This window comes from Schistocerca americana, chromosome 4 (assembly GCF_021461395.2).
Source record: "Schistocerca americana isolate TAMUIC-IGC-003095 chromosome 4, iqSchAmer2.1, whole genome shotgun sequence".
Classification (NCBI taxonomy): Eukaryota; Metazoa; Arthropoda; class Insecta; order Orthoptera; family Acrididae; genus Schistocerca; species Schistocerca americana.
Window position 1 is genome coordinate 666,041,255 of NC_060122.1, and position 14,491 is coordinate 666,055,745.

Below are 14,491 nucleotides of genomic sequence, written 5' to 3' on the forward strand. Positions count from 1 at the left end.
ACTTGTTAGAAATACACTACAACCTACATTTTTCAAAAATTTCATTATTTTTGTTTACCATCTCTTGCATACTCTCACCTGTGGAGATCACAGTCATATCATCAGCATATAAAACATTTTTGCAGGCTGTATAGTTTGAGAAGTCATTAACATAGATAATAAAGAGGAAGGATCCAAGAACAGAGCCCTGTGGAATACCTCTCTTAATTTTCATGAATTTTGACCTTTCATTGTTCACATACACTGACTGTTGCCTGTTATTTAGGTATGGCTTAATCAAAGTAACTGGTTTGTCTGCAAAACCGTAATATTCTAATTTTTAACAATTATCTCATCTGATACTGAATCAAATGCTTTGCTATGAGTGTTGCACAGGTGGCCAGTTTCCTTTCAAAAGTTTTGTGGATTTCAGTTATCAGGCTTTCAATAGCTTTTATGGTTGACTGATTAGTTCTAAATCCAAACTGTCTGTCATTAAGTAATTTATTGCTCTCAAAATACATGTAAATCTGTTTTTGTGAGCAGCTCTCTATGATTTAAGTGATTATAGGTACAATTGATATTGGTCTATAGTTATCTGGCATTTCTCTGTCACCCTTTTTGTATATGGGGAGTGTAACTGCAATTTTAAGGCAATCCGACAAAATGCCATCACCAAGGATTTTATTTGCAAGGTAGAGTAGAGGAGTTCTAATTTCCTTAATTATAATGGATCTGAGCACTATGGGACTTAACATCTGAAATTTCCTTAATTATAATGGCTCTGAGCACTATGGGACTTAACATCTGAGGTCATCAGCCCCATAGAACTTAGAATTACTTAAACCTAACTAACCTAAGGACATCACACTCATCCATGCCTGAGGCAGGATTCGAACCTGTAACTGTAGCAGTCACACAGTTCCAGACTGAAGCGCCTAGAACCACTTGCCCACACTGACCGGCTCCTTAATTACAGCCTTTATTGATATCATTACTGAATCCATAGTAGTCTTCTTTTCTAGAGCAGTTCAACTTGTTTAAAGAGTTATTTATATCTGTAGCAGTTATTCTACTCCAGTTAAATCTTTTATGTGTTTTATCCTGTGATTGCAAAAGAAAAGCTTCCGCATCAATTGAATCATCACTTTTTGGTACCTGGGCACTTACTGAATTTATGAAGTGTTTGTTGAGAGTGTTGCAATTAATTGGGTTACTGATTTCTTCTTTCCCCTTGTTTATCTCACTTTTAATTATGTTCCAGGCAGCTTTACATTTGTTTTTAGAATTTAAAATATACTCGTCATTTATTTTCAATTTTGCTGCTTTAATTTCAGATTTGTATATTTTTCTTAAGTTTATATATCTATTCTTGTTTTCTTGATTTCCTTCAGTTTTGTCTTTCAGCATGAGTAGAAGGATTCTAATTTTATTGAGGTTCAGAGTGTATCACTTTTTTGTGTGTTGTAGTTTATGCATGCTGCTACAGAAAAAAAATGCATGGATAAGACCTAATCATTGTCAAGCAGACTTCAACAAATTAAAGGAAGCCTTACTATGTGCAAACATACTACACAACTCAGACACATCAGAGGATTTTTGCTTGAATGTAGATGCTTCAAAGGGACTTGGAGTACGCTTATTTCAGATCACTGTAGGCGATAGGGAACTGACACCTAAGATAATCAGTTGTGCTAGATGAACACTTGTTGAAGCTGAGTTGTCATAATCCATGACACAGCTCGAAGCTCTCGCGGTAATACAGACATTCAAGAAATTTGAGTATTACTCATGGGGCAAGTACACTAAAGTCTACGGTGACCATCAAATTATTATGTCAAAGGTTGGGCATCTGGTGCATGTACTTGCAGGAGTTAAGTTTTGAAATTGTGAACATCATAGGTAAACAAAACATAATTGCAGACACCTTGTCAAGGATACCTCAAGGGCTTAACAAATTCTTAGAATTCACAGAACAGAATTCTGAAATTAGGGTTCTGTTATGCAGGACAGGACACAAAAACCATATTATGTAAAGATATGTATGAGTTTGGAGCAATTACAAAATGGTGACATGTGATGGAGAAAGGTAAGGTTGAAACTGTCTGAAAATAATGACGAGAATGTGAATAAATTCTATACTATATACAAGGGAGCCGTGCTTCATTGGCGTACTCTGAATCAAGAGCAGTGGTGTGTGTGTTTCCTGGAAAGTTACATAGATGATTTCATTTTGTACACTTGCATCATATGGGATCACTATGGGGTTTCCAAATGCATCTACAAGATAAATATGTAGTGCTATTTTCCCAAGTTGTGGAGAAGAGTTCTCCAAGTAATTCAGAATTGCATTATTTGTCAAAAGATGAAACATTCAGACAAGTCCAGGTTGGCTGAGCCACATCCTATAGTGCCTACAAACCTTTAGAATTAGTGTCCTTAGATGCTGGCAGATCATATCTGCAAGGGAAGGGATGTGTTGTCTTGTATGATGTTTTCAAAAAAATATATTAAGCCATATGCAGTGCAGTCTGTAACCACAGGTCACAGGTTCTGTTATTAGGAGAATTGCAGATGATTATCTCCCAAGAGCTGGGAAGTCACAGACATTGTTAACAGACAATGCATTATACTACATAGGCAATAGATGGAAGGAATTTACTAATACAACATAAAATATATGTAGTATCCAGATTTTGCCCTGAGGCAAGCCCTATAGGAATGATATTCAAAGAATTTAACAGGTTTATATGCATCTATACACCCCAGAAGCACACGAAATGGGTTGAGTTTGTCTCACCACCTCAATAAATCATTAACAACTTACCACATACTTCAACCAGTTTTGCACCTACTGAATTGATCTTTAGAAGGAGAGAAATCATTGAGTGGGAAAAATCATTGCCCACAATACACAGGGGAGAGATGCCACTTGAAGAAATAGTACATCAAGTTTTGATTAATCTGGAGGAACAGGCTGAACTGAGAAAAAAGGCATATGACAAAAGATTAGGGTGCACTATACAGTTTCATGTAGGACACGAGATATTACTACAAACAACAAAATTACAATAAGATCTACAAAATATGGGGAGCTCAATCCTAAATGGCAGATTTTGTACACTGGGTCATTTGTAGTACCAAAATCCCACAACCAGGTGCATATAGGTTAGCCTACACTAATAGTGGAAAGGAGAAGGGACTTTATCCACACAAGGATCTATGAGAATTTGTACACTAAATGGGTTGGACAAAGGTTAAACTTCACTTCAGCTACTGCACATGAACAAATAAAATATCTCAATATAATAGCTCTATAACAATTGTTTTCTTAGCTTTAGGAGAACATTTTTGTTTTATTTATTTTCATATTTGCAGTTAAATGGAAGTGATGTAAGTTATGGTAATTTACAATTCTTTTTAATGTCAAAAGGCTACATGAAACCTGAAAATCAAACAAGATTGCAACAGTGATGATTCATTCCACAATATGTACATTTCCCAAATACAATGTGATAACGCACTTGAGATGTAAACAAGTGAAGGAGGATTATAAGAGGAAGAGTACACACAGGCACAGTAGGAGTTAACACATAAGTCAGCAACCTCAGCACATGCACAGAAACAGTTCAGTTCAACATGCCGCTTAGCACACTCAATGTAACACAAACCTGGTATCTAGCCACCAAATAAGCTACATTCTGCAGATTTTAATATAATTTAATTACTATTAAAATGAAGGATTCTACACTATAAGGATAAAACTAATGCAGTAAAGAGGTTTAAAATAAAATTTAAAGAGGAAGAAAGAATTAGTAACTACATAAATCTAGCTACTCACTACAATACTATTTACAGTATGTACAAATTTACATGGTAGTTATATGTACAATGAATAAAACACTATAACAGAAGTAACTATAAACAACAAAAGAAAGAATAATTGTAGGAGTATGGTCACATTCTGAACAAATCATGAAAAATAATGAGGTTGGCTAAGCCATGTCTCCGCAATATCCTTTCTTCTAGGAGTGCTAGTTCTGCAAAGTTCACAGGAGAGCTTCTGTGAAGTTTAGAAGGTAGGAGATGAGGTACTGGCAGAACCGAAGCTGTGAGGAAGGGGCGTGAGTCGTGCTTGGGTAGCTCAGATGGAAGAGCACTTGCCCATGAAAGGCAAAGGTCCTAAGTTTAAGTCTCGGTCCAGCATACAGTTTTAATCTGCCAGGAAGTTTCACATCAGTGCACACTCTGCTGCAGAGTGAAAATCTCATTCTGGAAACATCCCCCAGGCTGTGGCTAAGCCATGTCTCCCCAATATCCTTTCTTCCAGGAGTGCTAGTTCTGCAAGGTTCATAGGAGAGCTTCTGTGAAGTTTGGAAAGTAGGAGACGAGGTACTGGCAGAATTCAAGCTGTGAGGAGGGGGAATGAGTCATGCTTGGGTAGTTCAGATGCTAGAGCACTTGCCTGCGAAAGGCAAAGGTCTCGAGTTCAAATCTTGGTCCGGCACACAGTTTTAATCTGTCAGAAAGTTTCATAATGAGGTTGTGTCCACCTACAACAACAATTATCAATTGCATGTGTAATCATAATATGAATATGGAAGGATTGGAAAATGTAAGTCAAAATGACAGACATGTTCTGAATATTTGTGCTCTTATAAAAGAAGGATTGGTTTTGAGAGTTAAAAGGAGTTGACGAATTTACACATCCATGTACTTAAAGTAAAAAGATATGTGTGTGAGGAGCAAAGTGATACATCAGTTAGCCATAGACTGACTACATTTTAGTTTATATGTTGTATGAGCAATAGAAAACAGTTTGTTCTGCTTAAAATGGAAAGTGGTGTCTACAAATTAGAGCTCACTTACATAAAATATAGCGTGCCATAGGGCTCGGTGTTGGGCCCCCTTCTGTTCTTGATCTATGTAAATGATATTAAATACTGTACTATAAATTCCAAAATTGTTCTGTATGCTGATAACACGTCCATTGTGTGTAAAAAGGAATCATGTAAGGAACTAGAGGCTGAGTGTAATAATGTGACAAAAGAAACTGTTCAGATCTTTAATGAACGCTACTTAAATGTAAGCACCAGTAACACATGTTTGATGGAGTATAACAAAAGTAGTTTGAATAATGAAATTAAATTATACATTGGCAACGAACTGGTAAAGAAAGTCTAGTGTAAAATTCCTTGGCCTAACAATCCAAAGCACCCTGAAATGGGACACACATATTGACTCGCTAGCAACTAAGTTGTAAAAAAATATATTTGTAATCAGTACTATTAGCAAGTTCTGTAAAGACATTGTAGTCCTAAAGACTGCATATCATGCTCTTTTCTAATTAAGCTTGAACTACGGTACAGAAATTTGGGGGGCAACAACCAAAGCTAATCTAGATAAACTACTCATTCTTCAAAAAGGGGGTGTGAGAATAATCTGTGGAGCAAAATATAGGGAATATTGTCGCAACTTGTTTCCAAATCAGGGGTGTTAACTGTTATAAACACATACATTCTAAAAGCCATATTGTTTGTGAAAAGACTGCACCCAAACACATATTCGGATATCCAACAGAATAATACTATAAACAAAGAAAGATTTTCCATCAGCAGCCACAGAAAGGCACTTTATGAAAAGGGGCCTCAGTACACAGGTATAAAATTAGCTAATGCACTGCCTAGTGCAGCCATGGCTTTTCCTACAGTTAAACTGAAACATCAGCTTAAAATTTTTTTAGTAAAACACCCTTTCTACACAGTAGAAGAGAACCATACTTATATGAAGAACAACAGATGCTTGTGAAATTATGTAAATAGAAATCAGTAAACATCTTATTATAATTTTGTTGTAAATTAATGACATATTCAGAAGAATGTGTCTTATGTATCGTACAAATAACTGTAATCATTACTGTTTCTGTGTACATGTGCAGTGTACCATTCAATGTTGAATAAAGCTATTATTATTATTTCTTTCTTTCCTTTCTCAGGCGTTATGTCTGGTTAAAAATGGAAAGTGACGCGGACCTTGATCAAGTGTGACTTCCTTTTAACTGTACGGTATATGTTACATTGAATTTAGGAACTTTTGGGTAATTTAACGTGTATCTATAATTACAGATTTCTGAAGTTGTATATATACGTTTGGATGTAGCTGTATTGTGTTGATATACTGGTGGATATTGTGTGGTATGACTCCTGTAGTTGACAGTATAATTGGTATAATGTCAACTTTATCCTGACGTCACATGTCCTTGACTTCCTCAGCCAGTTGGATGTATTTTTCAATATTTTCTCCTGTTTTCTTCTGTATAGTTGTTGTATTGGGTATGGATATTCCGATTGGTTGTGTTAATTTCTTCTGTTTATTGGTGAGCATGATGTCAGGTTTGTTATGTGGTGTTGTTTTATCTGTTATAATGGTTCTGTTCCAATATAATTTGTATTCATCATTCTCCAGTACATTTTGTGGTGCATACTTGTATGTGGGAACGTGTTGTTTTATTAGTTTATGTTGTATGGCAAGTTGTTGATGTATTATTTTTGCTACATTGTCATGTCTTCTGGTGTATTCTGTATTTGCTAGTATTGTACATCCACTTGTGATGTGATCTACTGTTTCTATTTGTTGTTTACGAAGTCTGCATTTATCTGTTGTGGTATTGGGATCTTTAATAATATACTTGCTGTAATATCTGGTGTTTATTGTTTGATCCTGTATTGCAATCATGAATCCTTCTGTATCACTGTATAGATTGCCTATTCTTAGCCATGTGTTGGATGCGTCTTGATTGATGTGTGGCTGTGTTAGATGATACGGGTGCTTGCCATGTAGTGTTTTCTTTTTCCAATTTACTTTCTTTGTATCTGCTGATGTTATGTGATCTAAAGGCTTGTAGAAGTGGTTATGAAATTGCAATGGTGTAGCCGATGTATTTATATAAGTGATTGCTTTGTGTATTTTGCTAGTTTCTGCTCGTTCTAGAAAGAATTTTCTTAAATTGTCTACCTGTCGATAATGTAGGTTTTTTATGTCGATAAATCCCCTTCCTCTTTCTTTTCTGCTTAATGTGAATCTTTCTGTTGCTGAATGCGTGTGACGTATTCTACACTCCTGGAAATTGAAATAAGAACACCGTGAATTCATTGTCCCAGGAAGGGGAAACTTTATTGACACATTCCTGGGGTCAGATACATCACATGATCACACTGACAGAACCACAGGCACATAGACACAGGCAACAGAGCATGCACAAAGTTGGCACTAGTACAGTGTATATCCACCTTTCGCAACAATGCAGGCTGCTATTCTCCCATGGAGACGATCGTAGAGATGCTGGATGTAGTCCTGTGGAACGGCTTGCCATGCCATTTCCACCTGGCGCCTCAGTTGGACCAGCGTTCGTGCTGGACGTGCAGACTGCGTGAGACGACGCTTCATCCAGTCCCAAACATGCTCAATGGGGGACAGATCCGGAGATCTTGCTGGCCAGGGTAGTTGACTTACACCTTCTAGAGCACATTGGGTGGCACGGGATACATGCGGACGTGCATTGTCCTGTTGGAACAGCAAGTTCCCTTGCCGGTCTAGGAATGGTAGAACGATGGGTTCGATGACGGTTTGGATGTACCGTGCACTATTCAGTGTCCCCTCAACGATCACCAGTGGTGTACGGCCAGTGTAGGAGATCGCTCCCCACACCATGATGCCGGGTGTTGGCCCTGTGTGCCTCAGTCGTATGCAGTCCTGATTGTGGCGCTCACCTGCACGGCGCCAAACACGCATACGACCATCATTGGCACCAAGGCAGAAGCGACTCTCATCGCTGAAGACGACACGTCTCCATTCGTCCCTCCATTCACGCCTGTCGCGACACCACTGGAGGCGGGCTGCACGATGTTTGGGCGTGAGCGGAAGACGGCCTAATGGTGTGCGGGACCGTAGCCCAGCTTCATGGAGACGGTTGCGAATGGTCCTCGCCGATACCCCAGGAGCAACAGTGTCCCTAATTTGCTGGGAAGTGGCGGTGCGGTCCCCTACGGCACTGCGTAGGATCCTACGGTCTTGGCGTGCATCCGTGCATCGCTGCGGTCCGGTCCCAGGTCGACGGGCACGTGCACCTTCCGCCGACCACTGGCGACAACATCGATGTACTGTGGAGACCTCACGCCCCACGTGTTGAGCAATTCGGCGGTACGTCCACCCGGCCTCCCACATGCCCACTATACGCCCTCGCTCAAAGTCCGTCAACTGCACATACGGTTCACGTCCACGCTGTCGCGGCATGCTACCAGTGTTAAAGACTGCGATGGAGCTCCGTATGCCACGGCAAACTGGCTGACACTGACGGCGGCGGTGCACAAATGCTGCGCAGCTAGCGCCATTCGACGGCCAACACCTCGGTTCCTGGTGTGTCCGCTGTGCCGTGCGTGTGATCATTGCTTGTACAGCCCTCTCGCAGTGTCCGGAGCAAGTATGGTGGGTCGGACACACCGGTGTCAATGTGTTCTTTTTTCCATTTCCAGGAGTGTATATTTATGGCATTGTGATCGTGTAAGTGTATTTAGTGCTTCTAGTTCTGTGTTACTTCATTTCACTACTCCAAATGAATAGGTCAATATTGGTATAGCATAAGTATTTATAGCTTTTGTCTTGTTTCTTGCTGTCAATTCTGTTTTCAGTATTTTTGTTAGTCTTTGTCTATATTTTTCTTTTAGTTCTTCTTTAATATTTGTATTATCTATTCCTAGTTTTTGCCTGTATCCTAGATATTTATAGGCATCTGTTTTTTCCATCACTTCTATGCAGTCTCTGTGGTTATCCAATAAGTAATCTTCTTGTTTAGTGTGTTTTCCCTTGACTATGCTATTTTTCTCACATTTGTCTGTTCCGAAAGCCATATTTATATCACTGCTGAATACTTCTGTTATCTTCAGTAACTTGTTGAGTTGTTGATTTGTTGCTGCCAGTAGTTTTAGATCATCTATGTATAGCAAATGTGTGATTTTGTGTTGGTATGTTCTAGTAATATTATATCCATAATTTGTATTATTTAGCATGTGGGTTAAGAGCAAGGCAGAACCAGAAAGGAGTTAACGAGTCTCCTTGGTATATTCCACACTTAATCTGTATTGTCTGTGACATTATATTATTTGAATTTGTTTGGATATTAAGTGTGGTTTTCCAATTTTTCATTACTATGTTTAGGAACTGTATCAATTTAGGATCTACTTTGAGTATTTCCAATATCTATAGTAACCATGAGTGGCGTACACTATCAAAAGCTTTTTGGTAATCAATGTACGCGTAGTGTAGGGACCTTTGTTTGGTTTTAGCTTGATATGTCACCTAGGCTCTTCATTTATAATTTTGCTCTGTGTTGTATGTGTCATTAATTACTGTGTAATGACTGAAGTTAATATTTTGTATATTGATGGTAGGCATGTTATGGGGCGATATTTTTCTGGGTTTGCTGTGTCTGCTTGATCTTTAGGTTTCAGATAAGTTATTCCTTGTGTAAGTGTATCTGGGACAGTGTATGGGTCTGCAATGTAACTGTTAAATAATTTGTATCTAAAAACAAAGATGATGTGACTTACCAAACGAAAGCACTGGCAGGTCGATAAACAAACAAACAAATACAAACATGCACACAAAATTCAAGCTTTCGCAACCAACGGTTGCTTCATCAGGAAAGAGGGAAGGAGAGGGAAAGACGAAAGCATGTGGGTTTTAAGGGAGAGGGTAAGGAGTCATTCCAATCCCGGGAGCGGAAAGACTTACCTTAGGGGGAAAAAAGGACAAGTAAACACTCGCACACACACTCATAACCAACCGCACATACACAGACACAAGCAGACATTTGTAAAGGCCTGCTTATGTCTGTGTATGTGCGGTTGGATATGGGTGTGTGTGCGAGTGTATACCTGTCCTTTTTCCCCCCCTAAGGTAAGTCTTTCCGCTCCCGGGATTGGAATGACTCCTTACCCACTCCCTTAAAACCCACATCCTTTCGTCTTTCCCTCTCCTTCCCTCTTTCCTGATGAAGCAACCATTGGTTGTGAAAGCTTGCATTTTGTGCTTATGTTTGTGTTTGTTTGTGTGTCTATCGACCTGCCAGCGCTTTCGTTTGGTAAGTCACATCATCTTTGTTTTTAGATATGTTAAATAATTTAGTTAAATGTTAATGTGTTGAGGTGAGCTTCTTTAGCCAGAAATTTGCTATTTTATCCTTCCCAGGGGCTTTCCAATTGTGCGAAGAATTAATTGCTCGGGTGACTTCATGTTGCAAAATTATCACTTCAGGCGTTTGTGGTATCATCATGTATGTGTCTGTTTCTGCTTGTATCCACCGTGCATGTCTGTTATGTTGTACCGGGTTTGACCATATGTTGCTTCAGAAGTGTTCCATGTCTGTTATGTTTGGTGGATTGTCTATTTTAATGTGTGTGTTATCTATTGTCTAATAAAATTTCTTTTGGTTTGTGTTGAATGTTTAGTTTTGTTTCCTTCTATTTTCACTTTTTTTGTATCTTCTAAGTCGTTTGGCCAATGCTTGTAATTTCTGCTTCTTTTCATCTAATTGCTCTATCGATTCATGTTGTGAGATTTTACCTAACCTTTTTCGTTTTTTGTCTGATATTTCATTTCTTATAAATTGTGTTAGCTATCCGATGTCTTTTCTCAATTTTTCTGTTCTGATCTGTAGTCTGTGTTGCCATGCTGGTTTTGTGGGTTTCTTCTGTGTGTTGGTTGGTTCTGATCTCTGCCTAGTGTGTATATTTAGTGTAGTGAGTGCTCCTATATAAACCAGTAGTTGTAACTCTTCCATAGTTGTATTTTCATTTATTTTGTTGTGTATGATTGTGTTGATAGTTGTTATTGTTGTTTTGACTTGTGGGTTATTTGGGGGTCTATGCAAGAATGGTCTAATGTCTGTATTTGTGTCTTTGTATTCTATATATGTCAGCTGAAATTTTTCTTCTATATCTAACATGCGTGTCACTTCGTGTTATTTGTGCTTGTTCTGGTGACTGTCTTAAGAGTTTGTTTTCCTCTGATTGTTGAATTGATGCATGTTGTTCTTTGTTTGTTTGCTCTGGGACATTTGAGACCATTACTGTATTTTCTTATTCTTCTAATTGCACATTATTTTGTTCCAATATTTGTTGTACTTGTTGTTTGATGTTCTCTAATTCTGACTGGGTATCCTGCTATTTTTGATTATTACATAGATCTGATCAGCTAGTTATTGTTCTGTTAAGAATTTTAATTCTGGGTATCTGGTAATAAATTTTGTGTATACTTGTGATCTGTATCCAGTTGTGTTGGTTCCTAAGTTTGTTGCTTGGTAATAACAGAACATGAGGTGTCAGTTAACTTCATCTGACCATCTCATCCTCTGTCTTTGTTTTCCTTCTAGGGTGGTTGCAGGAAGCATATCCCGCAAAACATCTCTATTTGGATTTAAATCATTTTCCATGTGGCTAGCAGTGTCGTTACCATTGTGGACGGGCATAGGGTCCAACGTCATCCCCGACCAGGATAGCGCTTGTCCGAGGCTTCATTAGTTCTGTCCTGAACCATTATTATTATTATTTTCATTATTATTCAGTTTCTTTCCCAGGTAAGAATGCGGACACGCTTAGGTTGCTTGTACCAACAAAATAGTCCACACTGCAATATAAGTAGTTACATGTATGTGTACGTGTGAATGAGTGTGTGTATATGAAGAGATTACATTACATAGAATGTTGTTAAATGACGTTTAGGTCTAGTACTCCCAAGGCAAAAAGGGGTTAGGCCACACATTAGAAAGTGCAAGCTAGAGCACCAAATATGAGTATTAATGATGCATTTACATGGGATTATGGGCTTAAGTGAATGTTCTTCTACAACATTTTCTTGGCACAACCTCTACAGTGACATATTTAAGTATATTATATACACAAGAATGGTATCCTGAAGATACAGATTTAAGTTAGGTACACTAAATTACACTCACTATAGGTATTTTCAGACAAGCAATATGGGTAACTTGTATGACACTGCACTGCCAGAATTCTGCAATTAGTTCAGCAAACGCTAAATAAGTAGTTTCACAAAGACACAAAGAAGTGTGCACAAAGAGTTTACTCAATTATTATATGGTGTGTAGACGATGGATTTCAGCAGCAGATAAAAAAATATTTCTTTCCATTCCCTATCATCATTCATTGTAGATCAGTACATTCATTCCAAGTAGACTTGAGACAGGTGGGGCTGAACATAGCTATGTTTGCTTGTGTTGGTTAGCACATAATGAAAGTTTCTTCTATTTTGTTAGCAATCTGGGATTACAGGAGTGTTGAGATTGATGAAATGTGAGGACAGTGGTTTATGCATATCATCAAACTGCATATATGTATATTGTGCTTTCAACACTGAAACTGAAAAATAATAATTTTAATTGTTATTCTATGCAAGGTAAAACTATTGCATGAATTCAAAGATGGAGTGAGTTACCTGGTCATGACACATCTGCATGAGACAAGCAGCCTTTGAATGGTCAGAGAAAATGTCAAGAATTGTGTATTTAAAATGTCATAAGATGTTGTTATGTGACTCCTAAGGGCGAAAATGAAATCTTAAAGGACATACAGTGGTACTGAAATGTGGTTTTCTCCACAAGTTATAAATGTTGTGACAAATCTAGATGTGAATATGTATAAACTGTACCATACATGTACCCAAAGTGTCAGTAACACATATATATAGGCTTATGTATGCTTAGGTTAAATCAAACAATATGGAACTGTAATGCTTATTTTTGTATATGTTTTGTGAAACCATGTACGTATTGACAAGAAAGATGTCAAGAGGAACTATTCAAGTATCAAATGCTTGGCATGTGCTGTAAAAAGTTTACATTTATGTGTGTTATAGTTTTTGGTTCATTTGTACTGGCAAAGGACACTAGACTTTGCTAGAAGGGACCAAAATGTGAAAACATTTATAGACTTACCTGAAATTTGGTGGGATCTTGGCATGACACTGAAATATATTATGCATGATGTGGTTCCAGTACCAAAGCCATTGGAAACTGTCAGTCACACACTCACCTATATGCATTATCCTACAGAACAGCTCTGTGGACATGCTGATGACATGAAATTCATTATTATCTAAAAACTGTGAAAACAAGCTATACCGCCTAGCCATGTTGCACAAATGGACTTATGGATGCTTGCACAACAAAAACAAGGTGTTTCAAAAAGAATACACATATTTTGAATGCATATATTTAGTAAACTTTAAGACATACAAACCTCTCTAATTCAGATTACAGATGTTCAATATGTCCTCCACAGCAACACGAACAATATCACATCAATACTCAAATTCCTCCCATACTTGGGCAAGCATGTCCTTCATCACTGATGTTATTGCAGTACAGATCCGGTTCTTCAACTCTTCCAGGTCTGTGGGAGTGATGGTACCTAAACATTGTCTTTAACGAAACCCCACAGGAAGAAGTCAGAGGGTGTCAGACCTGGTGACCTTGGAGCCCAGCTGAGACATGCTAAGTCACCAGCTCCTTGATAACCAAACCATTAGTTCAGTAGAGTTTCAATCAGATATCCAAGCACTTGGTGAATCCAGTGAGAGGGTGCCCCGTTTTGTTCGACCCATTCAGAGGATCAATTTGGTACCTCAACCTGAAATACCTTTGCACTGTAATCATGGAATTGCACTTCACGAACTCAAGAACACAAAATGATTTTTGCTGTGGAGTAGCCACTTTAAACATACGATGGTTACCAAGCAAAACAGAAGACAATTGACATCTAGCGGATATTAATACAAACTAGACTATGTATTTGTTTCTCCAATAGATGAGCTGAGGCACAGTGATTGATAGTTTGGACAAAATAATACTTTGTAATACGTATATTCTTATTGAAACACCCTGTAATGTTTACCATGTTTGAGCGTAGCACTGCAAGAGGTGTGTAGCGATTACTCCACAATAATGGAGATGCAGATTCTAACTCTGAACATGCCCTCTGTCACAGCATGGATTTAGAAAATTAAACTTTCAGAATATCTAAATAAAGCTGTAAAATAAGAGAGAGCTGCCATGTCTAGGGTATACATTAACATAAGGTTAGCCATCAATAAAGGCATTTTAAATCCAGACAGGCATAAGACACAATATAAATTATAACTGAAAATAAATTTTAAGATGTTGTGATATTATGTAGGATATGCACAGCTACTGTATATTGTCATCCTGTAATCATGGACCACATCAGTATACAGTAGGGGGGCAGTTGATTTGGAACTTATGCTGGTTTACCTATAAGGGTATATGTTTTATTTTGTCTATCTATTTTTATCCATTCATTCCTCTAACTAGGTTATGGCAAAGATTAAAGTCTGATGTGCCCACAGCAACCATGCCTGTGGAGGTAGTGAGAAAAGATGAAGAACATTAATTTTCTTGTATTTGTAAAAACTCCTGTCG